The sequence below is a fragment of the Rhincodon typus genome, chromosome 27 (genome assembly GCF_021869965.1).
Source record: "Rhincodon typus isolate 14 chromosome 27, sRhiTyp1.1, whole genome shotgun sequence".
Taxonomy (NCBI): Eukaryota; Metazoa; Chordata; class Chondrichthyes; order Orectolobiformes; family Rhincodontidae; genus Rhincodon; species Rhincodon typus.
The window spans coordinates 18954269-18979192 of record NC_063358.1 but is presented as its reverse complement, the minus strand read 5'-3'; the positions used below and the strand labels follow the sequence as shown (position 1 = coordinate 18979192).

At 41.1% G+C, this 24924-nt stretch overlaps 1 protein-coding gene across 3 annotated transcripts in view; it reads left to right on the top strand.

The window, feature by feature from the left end:
- The window catches only part of LOC109918665 (transcription factor HIVEP3), a 350987-nt gene that overhangs the window by 84559 nt on the left and 241504 nt on the right, over positions 1–24924 (top strand). The window lies entirely within an intron of this gene.

Below are 24924 nucleotides of genomic sequence, written 5' to 3'. Positions count from 1 at the left end.
GCTATACCAAACCCAACCGAGTTCACCTGTACCTGGAGTATTATGTCTGTGGGTACTGAATATTTAGAAAGGATATGTTGGCCTCAGAGGGAATGCACTGCATATTCACTGGAATATTACCTGCGCCCCAAAGGGTTAACCTATGAAGAGAAATTACATAAACTAGGTTTATAATGCTTGAAATATAAAAGGTTAGGGTTGATTTGATTGAGAACTTTAGGGTAGCTAACAGTACACCTGTATTTAAGAAGACACAACATATCCAGGAAATGTAGACTAATCAGCTTAACACCAATGTTCGGAATCAAAACACAATTTCAGTACTTGTGGATGACACTAAAATTGGGTAGGTGGGGATTAGTCGATACTGAGGAAAATACCAACAAGTTACAAGAAAGGATTAATGAATGTGTAGAATGGACACGTCACTGGCAAATTAATTTCAACATAGTTTTCAATGAGGTATAACGTTTTGGAAAGGGAGGTAACAAAATAGTTAGAAAATAAGAATGCAAATTTGTAATGTGGGCAGAGCAGTGGCAAATGGAATTCAGTCTGGAGGGGGAGTGAGGTAACGCACTTGGGGAGGGCAAACAAATCAAGGGATTACACTATTAACAATAGGACCCCAGGAAGTACTGAAGATCAGAGGGACTTGGGTATGCACATCCAAGATTTCTAAAGGTAATAGGGCTGATAGATGTGATGTTTCAGGAAGCATATTGGATTCTTTACTACACAAGGCATAGAATACGAGAGCAAGAGCGTTATGCTGCAATTGTATAAAATGCTGATTAGATCATAACTGCATGTAGTTCTGGTCACCATGTTATAAGAATAACGTGACTGTACTAGAGAGAGCACCGAGGAGATTTTTCCAGGATACTATCTGGGCTGGAATGAATGAGTTATGAGGAAAGATCAAGTGGACAGGGCTTGTTTTCCTTGGAGCCATGAAGATTGATAAGGGACCTTATTGAGGTGTATTAGCTGTTGAGGGGCATTATTAGTGTGAAGAGGTATAGATTAAAGGTAGGGGAACGAGGCTTAAAAAAGAGTTGAGGAGACATTTTCTCAGCCAAAGGGTGGTGGGAGTCTGGAAAACATTGCCTAAAAGGGTGGTTAAAAATGCTTGTGATATTTAAGAAAATGTATATATTCACTTTATTTGCCATTGTGTCCATGACCACGGGCAAGAGCTGAAAAATGGGATTAATGTAGAGAGATCTAGATGACCGTTGTGGACAAGATAGGCCAGATAGGCATTTCCAGCATGGAATGAGGCTATGAGTCCATGAGTAGAGGAGCCAAGGGATCTGGAAACATAACCACTAGAAGCAGTATCACAGATTAATAAGGTCATAAAATAAAACAAGCATTGGAGTTATTTTGGGAGGGAGAAAATTTACAAGTCCAGAAGCTATGCTAGGTTTTGATTGAACTTTGGTTAGACCACACTTTAAATACACTGTATGTTACAGTAAGATAAGATACATTACTGATGAGGCGCAGTCTGACTGAATGTCAGAGCACATTTGAGGAACTGAAAGGCCTACTGCTGTCACTATCACTTGTTCCTATTTTGCCATCCTCATGCCGAGTAGTTCTGAAATCAACCAAAATATCACTACAATCAGCTCTGTCAATGCCAGATTTTCAGACATACACTGGAAATTGAACATAAGTCCTCCTGGGCTTGAGCCTAAAGTGGAGCCAGTATTTCTTTTTAAATTTCATTTTTAAATTCAACTTTCGCATGTTCAATTTCTGGCAGTCAGTTGCAAACATCTAAAGGGAAAACCAAGAGCTTGCTTTCCAATTGCAGATGGGGTTCACAGAATCTCAGAATTGTAACAGGGCAGAAGGAAACTATTTGTCCTATTGAGCCTGCACCAGCTCACAGCTGCTTCAATGCTGCCTCACAACGCCAGGGACCCAGGTTCGACTCCACCCTCAGGCAACTGTCTGTGTGGGTTTCCTCTGGGTGCTCTGGTTTCCTCCCACAGTCCAAAGATGTGCAGGTTAGGTGTGTTGGCCATGCTAAATTGCTAATCATGTCCAGAGATGTGTAGTCGGGTTAGCCAATGGAAATGCAAGTTCACAGGGATAGGGTAGGGGGTGGGTCTGAGTGGGATGCACTTCGGAGGGTCGGCTTGGACTCAATGGGCTGAATGGCCTGCTTCCAAACTGTAGGAATTCTATGATTCTATGAGTGACAAAGATACAACATGGTGGCGGGACCTGGGAATTATTTGGGCGTTGGGTTTCAGGCCCAAAATTAAATATCAAACCCCCTACCCTATCCCTGTGAACTTGCATTTCCATTGGCTGACCCGACTACATATCTCTGGACATGATTAGCAATTTAGCATGGCCAACACACCTAACCTGCACGTCTTTGGACTGTGGGAGGAAACCAGAGCACCCAGAGGAACACCCAGTGGTGTTTATATGAGGAACACTGGATGTTAGTGAAATATTGGCAGCTCATGACAGTTGCCTGAAGTTGTTTCCCGTAATTGAAAAGGTGACCAAAAATTGAGAAATGAAACAATGTTAACAGGGCACCCAGCAAGTAAATTATTCCTGAGTAAGTAAATTATTCCTTTTTCACAGCATCAAATGTAATGGAATGGACAAAGTGAAGGTGAGCAGAGCTAGGTGATGTTCGTTGAATCAGGGAATGAGGACCATTATTGGCCTCAGCCCTGAGGGATAGGATAAAGGAAGGTGGTCTGGAATGATGACATCTATGGATACGGAGTCTGAGTGGGAGCACAGGCCATTGATCAGCTCCTGGATGGCTTCCTGGGCTGGATGGTTAAGAGTGAAATTTTCAGACTCCCAAAAGTATATGGGAATTGGGAAGGGACTGTCTTCACTCCTGGACTGGTCTGCTACCTTGGGACGGGGTCATGTGACTGCTTTCCCTGAGGTTTCAGATCACAAATAGTGATTCCCACTGGAAACTCGATCTCACACTCCGTCCTAACCTCACCATCCTGAACTGCCTTATGTTGTGTTCTATGGAGGAGGAGAACCAGATGTTGCTGGGCCTCATGGTTGAACAGACATTGGTCCAGACACAAACAGTATGTGAAACAGATTTGTGTGACACACGTTGCACAGCAACTAGGCAACAGGCTTGTGAAGTAGAGATAACAAGGTGTAGAGCTGGATGAACACAGCAGGCCAAGCAGCATCAGAGGAGCAGGAAAGCTGACGTTTCAGGCCTAGACACTTCTTGAAGTAGAAGTTGTGTCTCAGTTAAGAAATGGCGAATATAAAGGCTGGATCTGGGAGGGGACTTCAGAAAAAATAAGGTCACTGCCATTATTTCTGTTGTTATTTCAAAGAATTGATTGACCAGAACTGGTGACCTGTGCACAGTGTCCAGGGTTATGAAAGAGGGTTTGAAAAAGGTAAAACTGTTTGAACCAAGCCAGGATGACTGCCTCTGAGTGGAGTTGTTAAAGCTCTACAGAATTGGCCCATGCCTGTTGAGCTCTGCTGTGTATGGAGGTGCTGTCAGATGGCAATTGGTGGCTTAATCCTTGGAAACAAGGAGGTCAAACTGTACCCCTGGAAGTTTACTGCTTTGAGGACTTTGTGGCTGCAATTGGTGCTCTATATTCTGGATGCACTGCCTTGGAAATATGTGACATCTAACCTGTAAATTCACGTTTGATAATTAAGGTGGAGATTGTAAAAAATGAAATCTTGTCTGTTGACCTTCTCGTTGGCATCGTTTAGTAAATTCGGTTTTTTGTTTGTAGGTTTACATGGGGATTATAAGATGTCGATCCTTGTTTCTCATCACTATTACATGACTCATGTTGGCAAGTTGGCAAAAAAATGGCTCCTGTTGGTGAATATAGAAATTAGGTAACAGTGACATTGGCTGTACCTCCACGTTTGAAAAATTGCCAATACTCATAACCCTGGTTCATCTGCTCAAGTGGGCTCTGACATGAATGAAGGACTACAGTCTTTACTCTCTACAATTATTTACCTCAACAACTCGTTGTTGTAGCAAGTTCCACATCGTAACCATTCCCTTGGGCAAAGAAGTTTTCCTGAATTTTTTTCAAGATTTTTCAGGGTTTATATTACAATTATGGCCCCTTGCTTTGGGGCTCCCTCATGAGTGGAAACATCTTCTTTATACTTTTCCAATCAAACATTCACATAATCTTAAAAAAGCCTTGATGGGTCTCCCTCAGCCTTTTCTGATAGGTTTAACTGCTTAGTTCTGTTAGGGTTCTAAGAAAAATACAGGGATAGTAGAATGGACTGAATATTTCTCTCACAGGCACACTGGACTGAATGGCCTCCTTCTGAGCTGTAAGATTCTGTGAGCACCACAACAAGACTGCACCTGCAGTTCGAACATTAAGCGATAAGCCCATTTTGATTTTGGTACACAACACCATGGCAGAGAGTAGATATTCTAATGATCAGATTAAGTCATGCCAAGCCAAGTGTCCATTGATGAACTGTTCTCTGAATTTTGGTCTCAACAACTGTCTTGTGCATTTGTAGTTCTCTGTAACTACTGTCTTAAAAAAAAATCTCTCCTGAGCCATGAAACCCAGTGCTGACTTAATGTCATGATAAGTTTAAGACTGAACAATCCTGGAAGTGGAACTGCTTTGCAAAGTCTTAACATAGTTGGGAGTGAGCATTTTGGGAGATTTGCCTCTCTGCGCAAGTCTCCACATGTCTCTACATTTTGTGCTGCATCTTTCAGTCCTGAAATCACCAGTTCATCATTTCTGCAGAAAACAAATTAGTTACATGAAAGTCAAAGTAACTTGACTAAAAAAAGCACACCAACAGATGTGTCACTTTGACTCTGTGGTAGCTCTCAACCAGAAGGGTGTGGATTCAAGTGTTCCTCTCAAATGTAATTTAGGCTATGAGTTGATTGCAGCACTGAGGGTATCAGTCAAGTTTTTTGGATAAGGCATCAAAGTTAAGGCTCTGGTTGCCTGTTCAGGTCAACGTGAAATGAAGCATTTTTCTGTTGTCCTTATCCAACAGCTAACACATTTTAACAGAGCACTGTTCTCCTTGGGATCTCGCTGTGCACAAATGGCCTGCAAATTTAAGAACATGACTGGGAAAATGGATCATTCCAGGGTCAAATAGCAATTAATTGCCAAAGGAAATTTCAGTAGATCAGCAACTGCTAGTAACTTCCCAACTCCTGACCGTGGATAAGTAGCCAGGTCAAACTAGCAGATGATATCAAACTGCAATGGATTGGAAGTTTAGAAATTGCCCGATGAGAAGATCTGTATGTGAAAAATAAAACAACAGAAGGGAAATAAATGCCACAATTCCTCTCAATAATGATGAAATAACGAAAGGACAAAGCTGAAGGAGAAGCAAGTAAATTCAATGCTAAGCATGTTCAATAATTGGACATCTAGTTAATGGAGGAGCGCAGTGCCTCATCTTGACTTTCCCAGTGCATTCTGGTCATCAGAGTTCTTTTTTTTTCTTTTGGCAGGTACTTCTTCTGTTGCAATCATTTATAAGATCTTCATGCTGACTCCAATTCATTGCTCACGGGTGCACAATATTAAGGCGATTATTGAACATTAAAAGAAAAATTGTACTCCGTTTCACACGTTATTTATATCACCACGGTGAAACGCAATTTTCACAATATACTCGCCTGTTAAACTTGTATTCTAATTGGTATTTTTGATTAATGCACCACTAATTATTGCTGACTGCCTGTGCACAGAATATTAAGATGATTTTTAAAAATTAAAATAAAAGTTATACCTGGTTTTGCGCTTTGCTTCTTTGTCCCAATATCCTTGTTCGTTACAAAAGCATCATGAATTTGTGTTTAATATTTGAAACAATAAGACTTATTGTTGTTTTTTTAAGCACATGGTCTGCAGGAAGACAGCCCATCATTACCTTCTCAAGGGCAACTAAGAACTGGCAATGAAAGCCACCAGTGATGCCCACATTCCACACATTGTTTTTAGAAGTGCATGCTCCTTGGTGTCAGCATTGGCAGCCTAGTTTTAAGGTCTCAAGTGAATTTTTTGCTTCTTTGTTGCCCAATGACCACCCTCTTTGCTTTTAAACTTCCACTGTTTCATTTAGTCAATCTTAGTTTTGCGGGATAGGCGATGGCCTAGTGGTATTATCACTAGACTATTAATCCAGATATTCAGCTAATGTTCTGGACCTGGGCTCCAATCCCGCCACAGCAGATGGTGGAACTTGAATTCAATAAAAAAGAATCTGGAACTAAGAATCTATTGATGACCATCAATCCATTGTCGATTGTCGGAAAAACCCATCTGGTTCACTAATGTCCTTCAGGGAAGGAAATCTGCCATCCACACATGGTCTGGCCTACATGTGACTCCAGACCCACAGCAATGTGGTTGACTCTCAACTGCCCTCTGAAATGGCCTAGCAAGACACTCGGTTGTACCAATCGCTGCAAAGTCTCAAAGAAATGAAACCAGGCGGTTCACCTGGCATTGACATAGGCACCAGAAAGGACAATGGCAGAAACAGCCCTGTCGACCCTGCAAAGTCCTCCTCACTAACATCTGGGAGTTAATGCCAAAATTGGGAGAGCTGTCTCACAGACTAGTCAAGCAACAGCCTGACATAGTCATACTCATGGAATCATACTTTACAGACAATGTCCCAGACACCACCATCACCATCCCTGGATATGTCCTGTCCCACCGGCAGGACTCACCCAGCAGAGATGGCAGCACAGTGTATACAGTCAGGAGGGAGTTGCTCTGGGAGTCCTCAACATTGACTCTGGACCCCATGAAGTCTCGTGACTTCAGGTTAAACATGGGCAAGGAAACCTCCTGCTGATTACCACATAACGTCCTCCCTCAGCTGATGATTCGGTACTCCTCCATGTTGAACAACACTTAGAGGAAGCACTGAGGATGGCAAGGACACAAAATGTACTCTGGGTGGGCTCAGCAACAGTACTACTGATCGAGCAGATCAGGTCCTAAAGGACATAGCTGCTGGACTAGGTCTGCGACAGGTGGTAAGGGAACCAAGAAGAGAGCAAAACATACTTGACCTCATCCTTAGCAATCTGCCAGCTGCAGATGCATCTGTCCATGACTGTTGGTTAGAGTGATCTTTGCACAGTCCTTGTGGAGACAAAGTTCTGCCTTTGCGTTGAGAATAACCTCCATAGTGTTGTGTGGCACTATCACTGTGCTAAATGGGACAAACTTCACACAGATCTAACAACTCAAGACTGGGCATCCATGAGGCACTGTAGGCCATCAACAGCGGCAGAATTGTACACCAGCACAATCTGTAACCTCATGGCCCGGCATATCACCCACTCAACCATTACCATCAAGCCAGGGTATCAAACCTGGTTCAATGAAGAGTACAGGAGAGTATACCAGGAGCAGTATCAAGGCATACCTGAAGATAATGTGTCAACCTGGTGAAGCCACCAAACAGGACTACTTGCACGCCAAACAGCATAAGCAGCAAGTGATGGACAGAGCTAAACAATCTCACAACCAACAGATCAGATCTAAGCTCTGCAGTCCTGCACATCCCATCATGAATGGTGGTGGACAATTAAACAACTCACTGGAAGAGTGGGCTTCACAAATATTCCCGTCCTCAATGGTGGAAGAGCCCAGCACATCAGTGCAAAAGGTAAGGCTGAAACATTTGCAGCAATCTTCAGGCAGAAGTGCCGACTGGATGATCCATCTCGGCCTCCTCCAGTCGTTCCCAGCATTACAGATACCAGTCTTCAGCCAATTCGATTCACTCCACGTGATATCAAGAAACGGTTGGAGACACTGGATACTGCAAAGGCTATGGATCCTGGCAACATTCCAGCAATAGTACTGAAGACTTGTGCTCCAGAACTTGCCACTTCCCTGGCCAAGCTGTTCCAGTACAGTTACAACATTGGTATCTATCTGACAATGTGGAAAATTGCCCAACTATGTGCTGTACATAAAAAAAAGGTCAAATCCAACCCAGCCAATTACTGCCCCATCATCTCAATCATCAGTAAAGTGTCATCAATAGTGCTATCAAGCAGCAGCTGCTCTGTAATAAACTGCTCAGTGACACCTAGTTTGGATTCCACCAGGGCCACTTAACTCCTGACCTCGTTGCAGCCTTAGTTCAAACATGGACAAAAGAGCTGAATTCCAGAAGTGAGGGAGAGTGACAGCCCTTGAGAGCAAGGCTATATTTGACTGAGTGTGGCATCAAGGAACCCTAGCAAAACTGGAATCAATAGGTATCGGGGGCAAATTCTCCTGTGATTGAAGTCATACCTGACACATAGGAAGATGGTCATGGTTCATAGAATCCCTACAAGTCCACACTGCCCCTCAGAGCATTCCACCCAGACACATCCCCCTAATCTACATAATCCCTGAACACTACAGACAATTTAGCATGGCCAATCCACCTAGCCTGCACATCTTTTGGACTATGGGAGGAAACCAGAGCACCCAGAGGAAACCCACACAGGCACAGGGAGAACGTGTAAACTCCACACAGACAGTTGCCCAAGGGTGGAATTGAACCTTGGTCCCTGGCACTGTGAGGCAGCAGTGCTAACCACTGAGCCATCATGCTGCCCAGTTGTTGGCAGTCAATCATTTCAGCTCCAAGACATCTTTGCAGGAGTTCCTCAGGGTCGTGTCCTCGGCCCAACCATCTTCAGTGACCTTCCCTCCAGCATAAGGTCAGAAGTGGGGAGGTTTGCTGATTATTGCCCAATGTTCAGCACCATTCACGACTCCTTAGTCGCTGAAGCAGTCCATGTTCAAATGCAACAATATCTAGACAATATCCAGGCTTGGGGTGATATTCGTGCCACACAAGTGATGTTTTTTCTTCCTTTGCCTACTTGCTCTGCTCAGTTTTCACCTGGCTGTGTCCTTGCTGCTGAATCTCACATTTCTTCCAGCTCTCACAAAGGGCCTGAAACATCATCTTTGTTTCTCACTGTGCAGATGCTACCTGACCTGGAGTGTTTCCAGTCCTCGCTCTTCATATTTCAGATTTCCAGAATCTATAGAATTTTGTGTTTGTGCTGTGGGTTGGCAATCTCGCTGCTGCTTTTTGCAGGATCTTGCTGCGCAGGCAAAATAATGCCTGTTTTGTTTAGTTTGCAACAGTTAGTGCTCTCCAGAGTAATTCATAACAACTAATAGCTCTTGCAGCACTTGACAACAGCTCTGAGGGATGGGATTAGATGATGCAGGGGGATCGCAAAGCTTTGATTTAATATTCAATGTTTTTTTGTGCTGAATATCAATTAAGTGGAAAATGGAATGTGCTGGAAGACTTACATCCTGTGCAAATTTGTCTCTCTGTCTCTTTCTCCTGGACTAAGGCTGCGGTACTCCAAGTTCAAAAATCAGTTACTACAGCAACATTACTGAATACGTCTCTACTAAAGAATCCAGTTGTTAACAGCGAAAGCCGACAGGAAAGAATTACTTCAGGAGTGTAAAAGTAGCGTTTTCATTGAGCACTCCCATGAGAGACAGCAACAGCAGTTAAAGCCAAAAGCTTGGTTAAGGTGCAATCGCTGCCAATTCAACAACATAGAAGTGTTTTAATGAATGCAAAACATCTGTCAAGATCTGATAGGAGACTACTGACACTACATTGGACGGGGCTTTAGAAAAGTCCCAATAATTATTGCCAGAGGGGATTTTCCTGCATCCCGGGAGCTTTCAGACTGCTTAAAGTAATTAAAATTCATCAATAAGATCGAGAGAAACGATTTTTTCTAGTGGTTGGAATCCAGAAGAAGGTGACATAACCTTAGTGTTAGATCTAGGCTGGTCAAGGATGATGTTAGGAACCATTACTTTGAAAAATAGTGGATGTTTGGAACCCAGTTCCCCAAAAAGCTGGGATTCAATTAAAAATTTCAAAACCAAGGCTGATAGGTTTAGTTGGGCAAGAGCATAAAGAAATTTGGACACAGGTCAGTTGACGGACTTAAGATACAGTTTAGGAGTGATCTAACTGACTTACAAGGATGAATTTAAACTCATCCAACACTCCGCTGCCCATCTCCTAACTCGTGGAAAATACAATTCACTCATTACTGCAATCCTCACTGACAGACGTTAAGTCCTTATCCTGCAATGCTACAATTCTAAACTTCTCTCCATGGACCCATCCCTACCTATCATTGTAATCTCCTCTAGCCCCACAAACATCAGAGGTCTCTGTTAGCTTTCAATTCTTACCTATTTAGAATTTTTAATTTTCGTGCTGTACTGTTATGATTGTGTTTTCAGCTACTCTGATGAAACCAGGCTGATTCTTGGGAAGGCAGGACTGATGTATAAGACAGACTGGATCAGTTAGGATTGTATTCACTGGGCGATGTGAGGGGATTTCACAGAGACCTTTACAATTCTAACAAGAGTAGACAGCGTAAATGCAGAAAAGATGTTCCCAATGACTGGGAAATCCAGAACCATGCATCACAGTTTAAGGATATGGGGTAGGCCATTTAGGACTGAGATGAGGAGAAAATTCTTCACCCAGAGAGTAGGGAGCTTGTGGAATTATCTTCCACATAAAGCATTTGAGTCCATAACATTGAATGTTTTCAGGAAGGAGTTAAATATTGTTCTAAGGGCTAATGGAATCAAAAGGGAGAAAACAAAATCTGAGTCAACCACGATCATATTGAATAGCAGAACAGACTCAAAGGGCTGAATGGCCTACTCCTGCTCCTAGTTTCTATCTTTCTTACTTGAAGCCTAAGTTCTGGAACTTCTTTCTCAAATATCTCCTCCTTTTTACCTCTCTTTCCTCCTGTAAGTTGATTTTTAAAATCCTACCTTTGACCTAGTTTATGGTCACCTGTCCTAATATCTCTTTGTTTGAGAACAGCACCAGGAACTCTTTACTTTATTCACCAACCTGAGCAAAGAATTTGATTGAGTAAATAATGAGGTTCAGTGGATTGTTCCCAGAGATATGGATAGGCAAGAAGCTTCATCACAGACTGGTAACTGCTTTATTATGATATGACTACAACTTTATTGAGTGGGAGATTTGAAAGAGAGATGTCAGAATCTGAATTGGAGTCAAGCAAGGCTGTCTGATAGCCTCATACTATTTACAGTCTGGCTGACAATGGTTGTTCATTTCATCAAAGGTCAGCTGCCTCTGCTCTGAGAATCAAGCACGACCAAGATGGACAACTGTTTAACCACAGACATTTCCGTGCCAAAGCTAAATTAAGTACAGACAGTCCCCTGGTTGGGAATGGATACCATTCTGGATTCCATTCAGAAGGCAATTTGTACACAAGTCCAAACACAATGCTGGACATATTAGAAAGCCATTCATAAGTATAGGAAACGTTTGTATGTCGAATCTTTAAGACTACACCTCTGTATGGGATTATGCTCGCAAGTATGAGAGTTCATAAGTCAGACATTTGTAAATCAAGGACAGCCTGTACCATAGATATACATGACCTAAAGCATGTGGATATCTCCAGTGCTTTTGGCCACTCTGAACCACATTTGCAAGCCACTCTCAGTCTCTTCAATTCTGCACACAAGAGACTTGGCTGGTCTTTGAATGTTGCCAAAACATTCCGACCTGGTCAATCAAATGTTCCACCTCTCCTATATGTTGAAGAAGAGACTTGGAGTATGTTCAGCAATTCCCACACATTGGCACCTTCCTTTTCTCCAAGGCCACATTGACAAGGAGATTCAGCACCTGATCAGCTGTGCCAACTCAGCTTTCTACAGACTGCAGCAGTGAGCGTTTGCCAACAAATTCCTCTGCACGTCAACAAAATCTCCAGTGCACGGAACAATTGTCATCACCACACTCTTGTACTGGAATGAGAGCCAGACTGTGGATCAGCAACACATGAGAGCTCTAGAGATACTCCACCAGCTACATTCTCTGAATTAACCATTGAACAAATACGAATGTTAGACATATATTTGAAAGTGATGAATTTAGAGGGCTACAGAGATAGGACTGGAGAATTGAATGAGCAGGGTAGCTCTTCCAGGAGCCTGTACAGGCACATGGGTCAAATGGTCTCCTCCTGTAGTGTAAAATTCTATGATTCTGTAATGCCCCATTTAAAGTCAGTTCTACAAACATTCAGGCAAATCTCCTGGAAAAGCAACTACTGTGTACTGGTCATCATGTTTGTGATCTGAAAAGTGTCTCCCAGCCAATTCCTGTTTCCTCAACTCTCAAATGGCCAGCGTTCCAAGGGAAGACAAAGAAAACACTACAAAGGCATGCTGAAGCTCTCCTTAAAGCGTGGCAGCATTGACATTAATGACTGGGAGGGGCTTGCTATTCAGGATAACGTTCAGGATGGTGACAATTTGTCCATCAAGCTGCATCAGGCCTTAAGTCTATCATCTTAGCAATGAGGTATAACTGCAGCAGAGAAGGAAAGAAAAGGAAACAAATTCTACACTTCAGATCCCATACCATGTGGGTTATCCTGCTCATGTGCTTAAAGGACTGAGAGTTGAGAATCAACCTTTCATTCACTTGAAGACCCACAGACACAACTCACAACCTTGCAAAGACATCATTCTGAAGGTGAGGGACAGTCTATGATCTCCGTTATGGCTTGGTGTCAAATATTTTTTGGTAATGCTGCTTCAAAGCAACTTACATTAGTGGTGCTATATAAATGCAAATTATGTAAAACTGATTCCCATTGAAAATCGTTATTGAATCTGTTTCCACTAGTCTTTCAGGCAATGCGTTACAGATCAGGACAACTTCTTGATAAAAACAAATTCTCATTTTAAACTGAACAGCATGATCTGAGGAAGATGTGTAGCCATTACTAAAATGTTAGACAAGTGGCTTCCAAACTTTTTCCTATTTTGCTCTTTTTCAAGGTTTGAATATTGCTGTGAACCCTCAGTAAGATTTCAGAGAGTGGTTTGGGGCAGAAACCCATTAGAGAGCAAAGCATTAATAACTTGTGTGGCCCTCCATGACAGCCATTGTTGCTTCAGGACTCAGGACCCCAGACCTCAGTGCGCAGCCCCACTTGGTGTTCCAACCCTCACTTTGAACCCAGATGCTCAAACATTTCTTTAAAATCAAAGCTCACTTTGCTTCCTTGTTACCATTTGTGTCAACAAGATTTCATTACCTGTTGCTCAGTTGAACTCACCAGATGATAAGGGCTCAAGGTGTATTTCCTTCTGTGACTTCTTTTGTCCAAATCCAGACTTGGGCAGATTTTATTTGACACCTGTCTTAGGCCTAACTGAGCATGAAAATGCACTGTGGAGGAAAACCGTGCAGAGAAACCATTTCAGATGGTTTTTACAAAAGTTTGGTGGATCCAGATTCAATAATCATGGAATCAAAAGGATTCTATATTAATTGCAGTGCAGTGTTTCCTGTGAGCATGGTGCATTTTGGGAAGATGAATTTTGAATAGCTACAACTTGTTATGCTGTAAATCACTTTTTTTTTTACAACTTTGCTTGTGTGAAATCCGGGTTTGTCACAGTGGGTTACAGTGTGCAATCTGTGAGTCAGGTGGTAACTAATGTACTGATGATCTTAGTGAGAACGCGAATAAAGGCCATTAGTCTCAAAATAAAATCATCCCTTTCTACAAAGATCTTTCAAGTTATTTATTCACCCCCTCCACCAATTCTTTCTCTTCTCTCCTGTGTCTGCTTCAGATGTCTTCCCTGGTGACTTGTGTACAGTTTTGCCAACAATTGCAATCAAATAGTGTTGTGCAATTTTGTAGCAGCAAGCCATTTAGTCACCAACTCTATAGTGGTGTTATTCTCCACCTGAACCACCTAGTCTAACAATTCCTGCTCACTCCATAAACTTGTGAAAAAATGTTCATGGAACTATTTAATTCCCTCTAAAAATAACATACGAACTCTGCCTGCACAGAGATTTCAAATATTCTCACCTCCTTCTTTGTAAAGCTTTTTTCCCCGTTATTTCTATTTTAATTATGTTTGTGTTTTCTCATTATCATCTCACAGGCCAATGTGGACAATGCATAACTATCTACCCTTTTTTTTTTCCTTTATTCATTCATGGGATGAGGGCATCACTGACCAGGCAGCATTTATTGCCCATCCCTAATTGCCCAGAGGGCAGTTAAGAGTCAACCACGTTACTGTGGGTCTGGAGTCACATGTAGGCCAGACCAGGTAAGGATGGCAGTTTCCTTCCCTAAAGGGCATTAGTGAACCAGATGGGTTTTTCCTGACCATCAGCAATGGATTTGTGGTCATCTTTAGACTCTTAATTCCAGATATTTATTGAATTCAAATTCCACCATCTGCTGTGGCGGGATTGGAACCCAGGTCCCCAGGAGTTATCTGGGTCTCTGGATTAACAGCCCAGTGATAATACCACTAGGCCATTGCCTCCCCCTGTCAATCCATTTAAAATTTTGAAGATTTCCAATAGGTAAAAAGGGCTTCAGTTGCCAAGTCTCCTTTCAAAACTGTAGTCCCTCATCTTTAGTGATATTTACATGGCTTATTTTCAATGCTGTGTATCCTTGTTAGCAGAGGGCCCTCAAACTATACACCATGGAACATTCATTTGTTGATCCAAAGTTCCTCATCTTAATGCCCTAAAAGTGGAAGTAGAAGAGCCTATGACACTATTTTTAAAGAGAAGAGGTGAGTATTCCCCATTGTCCTGACCAACATTTATCCCAAAATAACAATACTAAAATAGATTACGGCATTTCTTTTGCGCGAGTTTGCTGTGTGGAAATTGGCAGCCAAGTTTTCTGACCTTCCAAAGATGATTACACCTCAAAAAATATTTAATTAACTGTAATTTGCTTTTAGATGTCCAGAGGCTATGAAAGTCACTATATGAACTCTCTTTTTGTCTTCTTTCAACGTTTTAATGCAGATTTACCTTATTATTTTAATTGGGCTAATAATTTTATTCATGTTGCAAATGGAAATTTCATGTGGAAGAGTTATTACTTTTTAAGCATTGTTGGGAAATTCGAAGTGCTTAATAGTTGCAGTGATCTGATTTTCCATATACTTCTAAATGCTGTCAAACCAGCTATCTGTACACTGACTCAAAGTGCTCCTTTTCTTTCTGTGCTACATGCTTTACAACAGTAAGTAAGGGCAGATGTAGAATGGGCAAAAAGAAAGAAAGCATTGGACATGCATCACAGATTTGCCAGCATCTGAAGGGAAAATGTGAGATACTGTTTTGAGTGTAAATTCTTCATCAGAATGAGAAAGTGGACAATAGATAAACCAAAGAAGAAAACAAAATGTCATTGCTGGCAATGTGAAACTAAAAACAGAACATGCTAGGAATGTTCAGCAGCTCAGGCAGCATCTGTAAGGAGAAATACAATCAATAACCTGTCATCAGAACTAGAACATATAGACCTGTTTATAGGACTGAACAAGATAAAGCCAAGGAAAGGGAACAACAAAAAAATAGTTGCTAGTCCCTGTCAGGAGGAGCTATTATTGAGTTGCAATGGCTGAATCATTCTTTCAAATGTTGGATGATGATATTAAATTGCCTGATGATACATAAAGATTACAGTCAGTGGAATGGAAAAGCGTGAGAGAAGGAAGTGTAAAACATTGCTTTAGGTTAGACCAGACCCTGGGAGCCAGATGTTGTGTACAAAGTCTCTTTCTCTAATGATGCTGAAAATTTGTTTTATTCCCTCTTCCTGATGTTGCTAAAGAGTAAATTCTGCAAAACAAACCTTTCCTCCGATTACCTTGAAGTCTGAACATATGAGATTATAGCCAGGAGACATAATAAAACACAGGTGGGCGTAAAAGATAGCTTTTATGAAAGGGTCCTTTTAAATGTTAATGAGAAGGTTGTAATTGCATTAAACCCTATGTATAAAGTAAGAAATGTGACTAGGTACAATTATTTGTCACATAATCAACAGATTAGGAAATGTAGTTCAACGTTAGCTGCTGCTTCCTTCTATACAAAGTTGAAGCATGCTGAATGGCAGTTAAATGGCTTGTATGGGGCTTTGCTTAATGAAAATGAATGATATGCCTCTGGACAGTATATTTGCATAACTTTGTTGATATTGGCAATTTCTTGAGAAAAACAGTTCAATGGTTCTAGATATGAACATGTCTTTATCCTAGGCTGGAAAGTGTAGAACCATGGTTTAAAATCTCAGGATAAGGGGTCTGAGATGTGAACAAATTCCTTCACTTGCAGACTGGTGAATCTTTGATATTCTCTGCCCCAGAAACCTGTAGCTGTTTAGTCATTGAGTAAATCTAAGGTACATCATTAGCAACGTTCCCTCTAAGCTGCGCAGCCCCGGAGCCTCTGGGAAGCTCTACACATGAAGATGGTTGTGCGGTTACATTGTCTGCTTCCAGAAGCTGTTGGCATACACAGGGCCTGTACAAAAAGATGAAAATTTATAGGGAGCATTAATCATTAGGTAGATTCTTAGATACAAAAGGAATCAAGGAATGTGGGGATAGGAAAGTAAGATTGAAATAGAAGATCAGCCATGATTTTATTGAATGATGAGACAGCTGCAAGGGGCTGTATGACCTAGTACTGATCCCCTGGTGCCTGGATTTAGTCCAAAGTTAGTTAATGCATTACATTAACCTCAGAGCCTCTGCACCAGGCTAGGCAGGAGGAGGTGGAATCAGGCCTTTTTCCTGACAGGCATATTTGGATGGCAGTTGCAATATTTGTTTTCTGTATGTTGAATGAAGACAGCCACAATCACAATATCACCAAACCATAGCAACGCTCAACATTGGAAAGATAGCCAGTTGACAAGTATCCAAGAATAGTGATGTTTTTGAAAAAAATGCTCTTGAGAGATCAAAGAGCATTTATTGCCAACCCCCAGTTGCATTTGAAAAGATGGTAGTGAGCTGTCTTCTTCAACCACTGTCGTCTGTGTGGTGAAAGTGCTCCCACAGCGCTGTTAGGTAGAGAATTCAGCGACTTTGACCCAGTAATGGTGAAGGGTGGCTAATAGGTGTCCCAGACTGGGATAGATAGTGTGAAGATCCCAGGGAAATTGGGGAGATATTGGAAGAGATACTTTATCTGTGTCCACTTTAGAAGAAAGAAAAACAGAATATTTCATAAAAGATGAGCAATGGAGAAGTGTTGAATTTCAATGGAACTTGGGTGGCCTTTCTGATAAGTCACTGAAAATTAACTTCAGGCAGAGTAAACAATTAAGAAAGCAAATGGTACACTGTCCTTTTATTATATCAGGAGTAAAGACTTCCTACTGTAATTATATAATGTCTTGGCGAGACTACACCTGGAGTATTGTGTGCAGCTTTGGTCTCCTTATGTCCAGAAAAATAGATTTGCCATAGAAGGAGTTCAACAACTGCTCATCAAACTAATTCCTGGGATGGAACAATTGTTCTATGAGACAAGATTAAGCAGACTGAGCCTATATTCTCAAGATTGGCAGAATGAGAAGTGATCACACTGAAACATATAAAATTCTTACAGGGATTAACAACAGATGCAAGAATGATGGCTCCTTTGGCTGGGGTGTCCAGAATCAAGGGACATACTCTCAGAATAAGGAACAGATCATTTCAGACTGAGATAAGGAGGAATTTCTTCAGTAAGAGGGTGGCAAATCTTTGGGATTCTCTGCCCCAGAGAGCTGTGGATGTTTAGTCATTTAGAATGTTCAAGATCAATATCAATGGATTTCTAACTATTAGAAACATCAAAGGATACCAGGATAATGTAGTTATGAGCATCACCATTTATTCCATTATTATACTAACTCTATCAATATACCCTTCCATTCTTTTGACCCTGATGTGCTTTATCTTGCTTTCTCTTCAATGAATCTAGACCATTCACCTTGACTACTCCATATTATCACCATTTTTGCAGTAAAGAAGTCAGAGAGTCATACAGCACGGAAACAGACCCTTCAGTCCAAATTGTCCATGCTGATTAGACATCCCAGTCTGACCTTGTCCCATTTGCCAACATTTGACCTACATCCCTCTAAACCCTTCCTATTCATTTACCAATTCAATTGTCTTTTAAATGTTGTAATTCTATCCACTTCCACCACTTCTTCTGGCAGCCTGTTCCATACACAAACCACGCTCTGTGTAAAAAAAGTTACCCCCAGGTCCTTTTTAAATCTTTCACATCTCACCTTAAACCTGTGCCCTCCAGCTTTGGATTCCCCACACTAAGAAAAAGACCTTGACTAGTCACTCTATGCGTGCCTCTCATGATTCTATAAACTTCTAAAAGGTCACCCCCCAAGCTCTGCTACTCCAGGTGAAAAAGTCCCAGTTTATTCAGCATCTCCCTATAACTCAAACCCTCCAGTCCCGGCAACATCTTTGTAAATCCTTTCTGCACCCTCTCAGTTTTAACAAAATCTTTCCTACTCCCGAATTTCCCATTGGATTTATTAGAGACTATCTTATATTTCAAGCACTAATTCTTGTCCCCACCACCAGTGGAAACATTTTCCCCAATTCCATCCCGTCTACCCCTTCACAATCTTAATGACCAGATTAGAAATAGGTTAGAATAAGGGATTATCAATTGGATAAAATAGTCTGTTCTTATGCTGTACAGTCTATGACATTCTTTTTAATTTCATGTAACATATGTTTGAACATATGAATGGACCAAATATCATGAAGCAGGATTTGTTATTCCACTGGCATCAGGTCATCACAAGCATGAAGGGAAATGAAGGTTAAACAAGGAAGCTTTTACACGCGGTGAAACCTGTGATTGCACTGAGTTGAGAAATCTTTTATCTCTCTGCCCTTTCTTCCCAATAGCCCTCCTTGCCCCAAAGACACCCTTTTTTTCCAGAGAGTATCCGTTTGACTGCTCCAGCTACCCTCCCTCACCATTGGTTCCTGCTGTTGCTGGAGGTTCTGGTACATTCAAATAGGTTCAGCATTGGATAAAATTACTGCCTCAATTGGGCCAGGTAACCATCACATGGGACTGGTGTTGGAAAGCCACCCATACAGATGGGGCAAAATATCACTTGACTGTTGTTCAGGGCTCGAAATAAAATGAGATTTGGTAGATAAATGTTCCCCGAAGATAAAAGTGCACTTCACAGAAATGACTTATAATTTGATATTTACTGGGGCAAGAGACCATAAAGGCATGTGCAATGAGAAATTGAACTATCATATCAGAGGGTGCTCTTGTGAGTGTACCATGATTAGACAAAGGGAATATGTTGCCAAATCTTACAAGATCCAGAGAATAAAAGGCTATATCTAGATGTCCCAAAGTATTTACAGCCACGAATGTAGACACTGGAAAGTGAGTGAATTTTAAGAAGATGAATGGTATACATTTTTAAAAATGTATTCATGGGTTTGGGAGTTACTGGCTAAGCCAGTATTTATTATCCAACTCTAAATGACAGAGAACAGTTAAGAGTCAACCACATTTCCATGGGTCTGGAATCACATATAGGCCAGACAAGGTAGGAGCAGTGCTTTCTTTCTTAAAGGACATTAGTGAACCCGATGGATTTTTCCAACAATTGAAAGTGATATTATGGTCATCATTAGACTCTTAAATTCCAGATTTTCATCTGTCATGGTGGGATTCAAACCCAGATCTCCTGAACATTACCTGGGTTGCTAGATTAATAGTCCAGCAATAATACCACTAGGCAATATCCTCCCTCTGTTTAACTTTTATGATAAACACATCTGTGACTGTTTCCTTTAATACCCTTGTGGTAGAAAAAGCTTTTAGGCTCTGAAGATTTGTCAATTTCAAATTCTTAATAGTTTCTTCATTACTTTTTTTTTTCTTGTATTAAAGTCACTAAAATCCACCTATTGATTTGTTTCGCAGCATCTTTGATTTTTCCTTTATTCATTCATGGGATGAGGGTGTCGCTGGCTAGGCAGCATTTATTGCCCATCCCTAATTACCCAGAGAGCAGTTAAGAATCAACCACATTGCTGTGGGTCATGTAGGCCAGACCAGTTAAGGATAGCAGTTTCCTTCCCTAAAGGACATTAGTGAACCAGAAGGGTTTTTCGAACAATTGACAATGGATTCACGGTCTTCATTAGATTCTTAATTCCAGATATTTATTGGATTCAAATTCCACCATCTGCCATGGTAGGATTTGAACCCAGGTCCCCACAATGTTATCTGGGTCTCTGGATTACCAGTCCAGTGATAATACCACTAGGCCATCACCTCCCCAATGTACCATTGTCATTTTATTCATTTCCTCTGCTGTAAAAATACTCATTTAACAAGGCTGCTGTTTCTTTACCCTCCATTATAGTTTAAACTACATATGTCTTTAATGCACCCTACATTCCTCTTTCTTTTAACACATTTGTAAGAACTTTTTGTGTAGCTTTGAAAGCCCTTGCAAGTTCTGTCTTATGTGGCTTTTTTGCACTTTTTACTACATTCTTTATGTCTCACTATTGTCTTTTATTGCCTTTTTTTAAAATCCCTGTAATAGTCTAAGCTTTATTTAACTTGATAATTTGTTATCCTATTTTGTGAGTATGGTTTCTTAATAACTCAAGTGCTATTGCCTCTTAAAGATAATGGCATCACACCAAATACTTCTTTGACTGTTTGTAGGATTACCACTTTACTGTGGATAATTTATTCCTTATCCTTTCAAAGTTTGCTTTACTCAAACCCTTGTGATTCTGTCTTTCTCTTCTCAAGTTTAATTTCAAATTCACCGGTAATTCTTGCATATTATATAATCTACTTTCAGCTGATTAACTACTGCTGTTTTGCTACTTATCACAACACCCATTCTGCTTTCAAATAAAAGCAACACACTGCAGATACTGGAAATCGGAATAAAACACAGAGAATGCTGGAGAAACTCAGCAGCTCTGACAGCATCTGATGAGAGAGAAACAGACTTAACTTTTCAAGTCTGATATGACTTTTCTTTAGAATGATACAGTTTGTAGTTCTGAAGAAGATTCATATTGGACTCGAAACATTGACTCTGTTGCTCGCTCCACAGATGCTGCCAGACATCCTAGCTTTCTCCAGTACTTTTTGTGTTTGTTCCAGTATGACCTGTTCCCTTGCTGGTTCTGAAGCATTATGGGTAGAATTTAATTGGACCTGCTAGAGTGGGCATGATGCCAGGGCTCTGTGAGTATAGCCTATTACATCAGTTTGAAAAGTTTCCTAATTTCTATACTAGCTTCTCTGTTCTCTTTTTGAGTGAATTTTCCACTTAACACTAAATTAAGAACTTTTTGAGCTGTTGCCCCCTGAAACTAGAAGAATGATCAAAATTGTCCAAGTGCCCCAGCTACATGGACTAGAGTTGAATCCAAGTCCCAGACATAATGTGAGATGGCAAGAACTGCTGATGCTGGAGTCAAAGATAACACAGTGTGGAGCTGGAGGAACACAGTTGGCTAGGCAGCATCAGAGGAGCAGGAAAGCTGACGTTTCAGGTCGGGACCCTTCTTCCTGCCCCTCTGATTCTGCCTGGCCTTCTGCGTTCCTCCAGGTCCACACTTTGTTAAGTGTGTACCATCCGGTTCCTTTACAGTGTGATGTACCATGATGTGAGAATCTGAATAGCCTTATATGCTTAATCATGACAGAAATTATTCTTGTAATTTTCCTGCAAATGCAACTGTTGCCATCCTTGGTAGAAAACAAATGTTACAATCACACTTCTGTGACTGTTAGTAATAAATGACATTCTTATCTTAACTCACACCAATTCCCATTCCCATCAGCCCTGTACTCACTGATCTAAATTAGCTCTCAGCCTGCAACGTCTCAAATTCAAAATTCACACTTCTGTGTTCCAATTCCCCCATGGCCCACCCTTCCCTATCACTAACCTTCTCCAGCACCTTTGAGATCTCTGTGCTTCTCCAGTTCTAGCCACTTGTCAACCCCTGATTTTCTTTATTCCATCCTTTACAATTATGTCTTCGGCTGCCATGGCCATAAGCCCTGGAATTCCCTTTATAAATCCCACTGCCTGTCCAGTACTTCCTCCTCCTTTAAGGCAATCCTTAAAATTGACCTCTTTGATTCAACTTTGGCTCACCTGCCTCACGTTGCCTTAAGTGGCTCAATGGCAAATTTTTGGTTTGATATATTTCCGTGAAGGCAAGTTGTAGTTGTCGTTAATCAGAAATGAGAAGATCTTAAGACGTGAAGGTTTGTGAGCAGGTCACAGAATAATGCTGAGTTTAAATTTCCCTTCACAATAGTTCAATTAACTTAGAAAAAAAACGCAAGTTATTACTACCTCTGGAAAAACAAATCACAAGAACATGTCCCCATTGGTGGTCGGATGCAAAGGAAATCCACACGTATCAGGTTTAAATTAGTCACAAGTTTTATTTCAAGTAAGAGACAACCACAAACTAGGTGTATCAAACATTGAACCTACCCTCCCACAACACGAACCCATAGATCAGATGAAACTTTTGGGTTATTTCAATGACAGTCATACTAAGTTAAAAGATAAGCCCTTTTCCTTTAGTGTTTAGAAATACAGCCCATTAAAAACAAACTCCTCCTCCATGAGATCAATGCTTGTTGGAATTTCAAGCCTTGTCTAAGCAAATATGAAATCTGATAATTGTGGAGGTGTCCCACTGTGTCACTCTTTCTGCAAATCTTCCACAGAACATGAGGTCTAGTCAATCCTTTCATCATCTTCTGAGCTGCTACAGCACATTGTGAACCTTTGCACTTTGGTTGGCATAGTCATGAGTGATTAATTCAGTAAAGGTGATGTACCAAACCCAACTACAACTACATTGAAACCAACACCAGTGTACATTGGTACAGCTCCTCTCAAGTGGTAAAACATGCTAAGATGATGCACTGGAGTATCAACAGCCAACATTTGACACTGAGCGATATAATGATATATTCAGACAAAAGCTAAGCCAGAGAGGTAGATCCTGAGGATCATTTTAAAGGAGAGAAAGAGTTGATGAGATTTAGGGAGGGAATTCGAAAGCTTAGGGCCTGGGTAGCTAAAAACATGGCCTCCATTAGTGGAGTGATTAAAATTGAAAATGACATGAAAATGTTTCCACATTTGGAATTCCCTTCGTAAACTGATTGACTATTCCAGTTTTTCCTTTTAAATGCAATCTTAAAACCCAACTCTTTCACGAAGTGTTTGTTCACCATTCCTAAATATTGTCAAGTCCATATGACTCTGTTTATAAATACTTCTGGAAGGTATGGCACGATCTGAATTTTCATTGGAATCTACTTGAAGGTTGAAGCCTTTACTTACATTACCCTGCCTGTGTTCTCCTGGACTGGTTTCCAGATTACGTGAGGGGAACAAAGAGAAATTTTGTCGAGTCTTCATTCTTTTATTGACTCTGGCCTTTTACCCATTCTTTTTTCCCTCTCCCAAGAAGATCACATGGAGGGAAGGGGAGAATGTATGAAAGACGCAGAAAATGATAAAATAATGAGCCACGATGTTCTAGTCCTTGTGATGGGGAATGCTGCCTTATTGGACCACCTAGGATTCCCTGTCCATTATTTTTTATACAGTCATAAATTAAGCACAGCAAGCTCCCAAAAGCAGCAATATGATGATGACCAGAAAATTCACTTTAATAGTGTTTAGTTGGAGGTAAAATTACTCACAGCATGGGATAAAGCTGTAGTTTTTGAAATAAACGAATTGCTGTCACAATGTGCATCTTTGCAATGCACACACAGTTACTGCAAGCAAATAGACATTGTGTAAATCAACCACTTAAATTTATGTACAGTTTTACACTGATTAGTTGGAAAGGGCAGACCAAGGCAAGGGAAAACAGTTTTGCCAATGTTGTCAGCCAGAGTCACTTCAGGCTGCATGAAAAGGAAAGGTCAGTCTGTTTTGCTCATCAGAGTAAACTATAGACTTCTGTTCAGAAAAGGTATAAAAGGATGTGGAGGGAAGGCAGATCCAGGTTAGCCAGGATTTAATTGATTCGCAAAGCAGGCAGGATGGGCTGAATGGCCATCTCTAGTTTCTATGTGGACCTGCCATTGCAGTCTTTCTGCTTCCCAAATGACCTCTGAACCAAATTGCTGTTCTGTGCTCATTTGTGGTTGGTTTCATGCTGTGAATCCATGTGCATTAGAATTGTTCAAAATCCAGGAATCTGCTGAGGGGATCATTTTCATCCATTTCTGTCTGACCTGGATTAGAAATCCAGTTTCAAGAGGTGAAAGAACAGTGTGTGAACTGGTTGAGGCACTCAGTCTCAGTCCCACAGTAATAATCACATTGTAGGGGGATTATGTTACCAGAGTGGGATTGGAACTGGCTTGCTTAATGTAATTGAGAATCATAAAAATAAAGATGCTGATTTTGTCATCTGTGGAATATAACCTCTTGTACAGAGGATAGTGCTGAGTCTGTATTTGTCCCTTCCATCTGTAGTAAGTTATCCTTCTATCTGAGCAATCCCTGTTTGATCAATTTACTTGTGCAACAAAATGATGTTAAACTTTCAAATATGTAATTGTGTGTAAGGTCAGAACGTAACCTAAGTTCTTCATTAAGCTGAGTGCAGCCACTGGAAACAGGAAAAACATTTAAAGATAAAGTAACTGCAGTCACGGTTTAACCTGAGGGTCAAGAAGATGGGACTTTCACAGTGATTTCAGCTGGTATGGGATTTGAACCCATGCCGTTGGTGCCTGCATGACAAACCAGCCAGCCTGCCATTTGAGCTAACTGACCCCTAATCCAATAACTAAAAAGATCATGAGATAACAAGGTGTAGAGCTGGATGAACACAGCAGGCCAAGCAGCATCAGAGGAGCAGGAAAGCTGACGTTTCGGGCCTAGACCCTTCTTCAGAAATT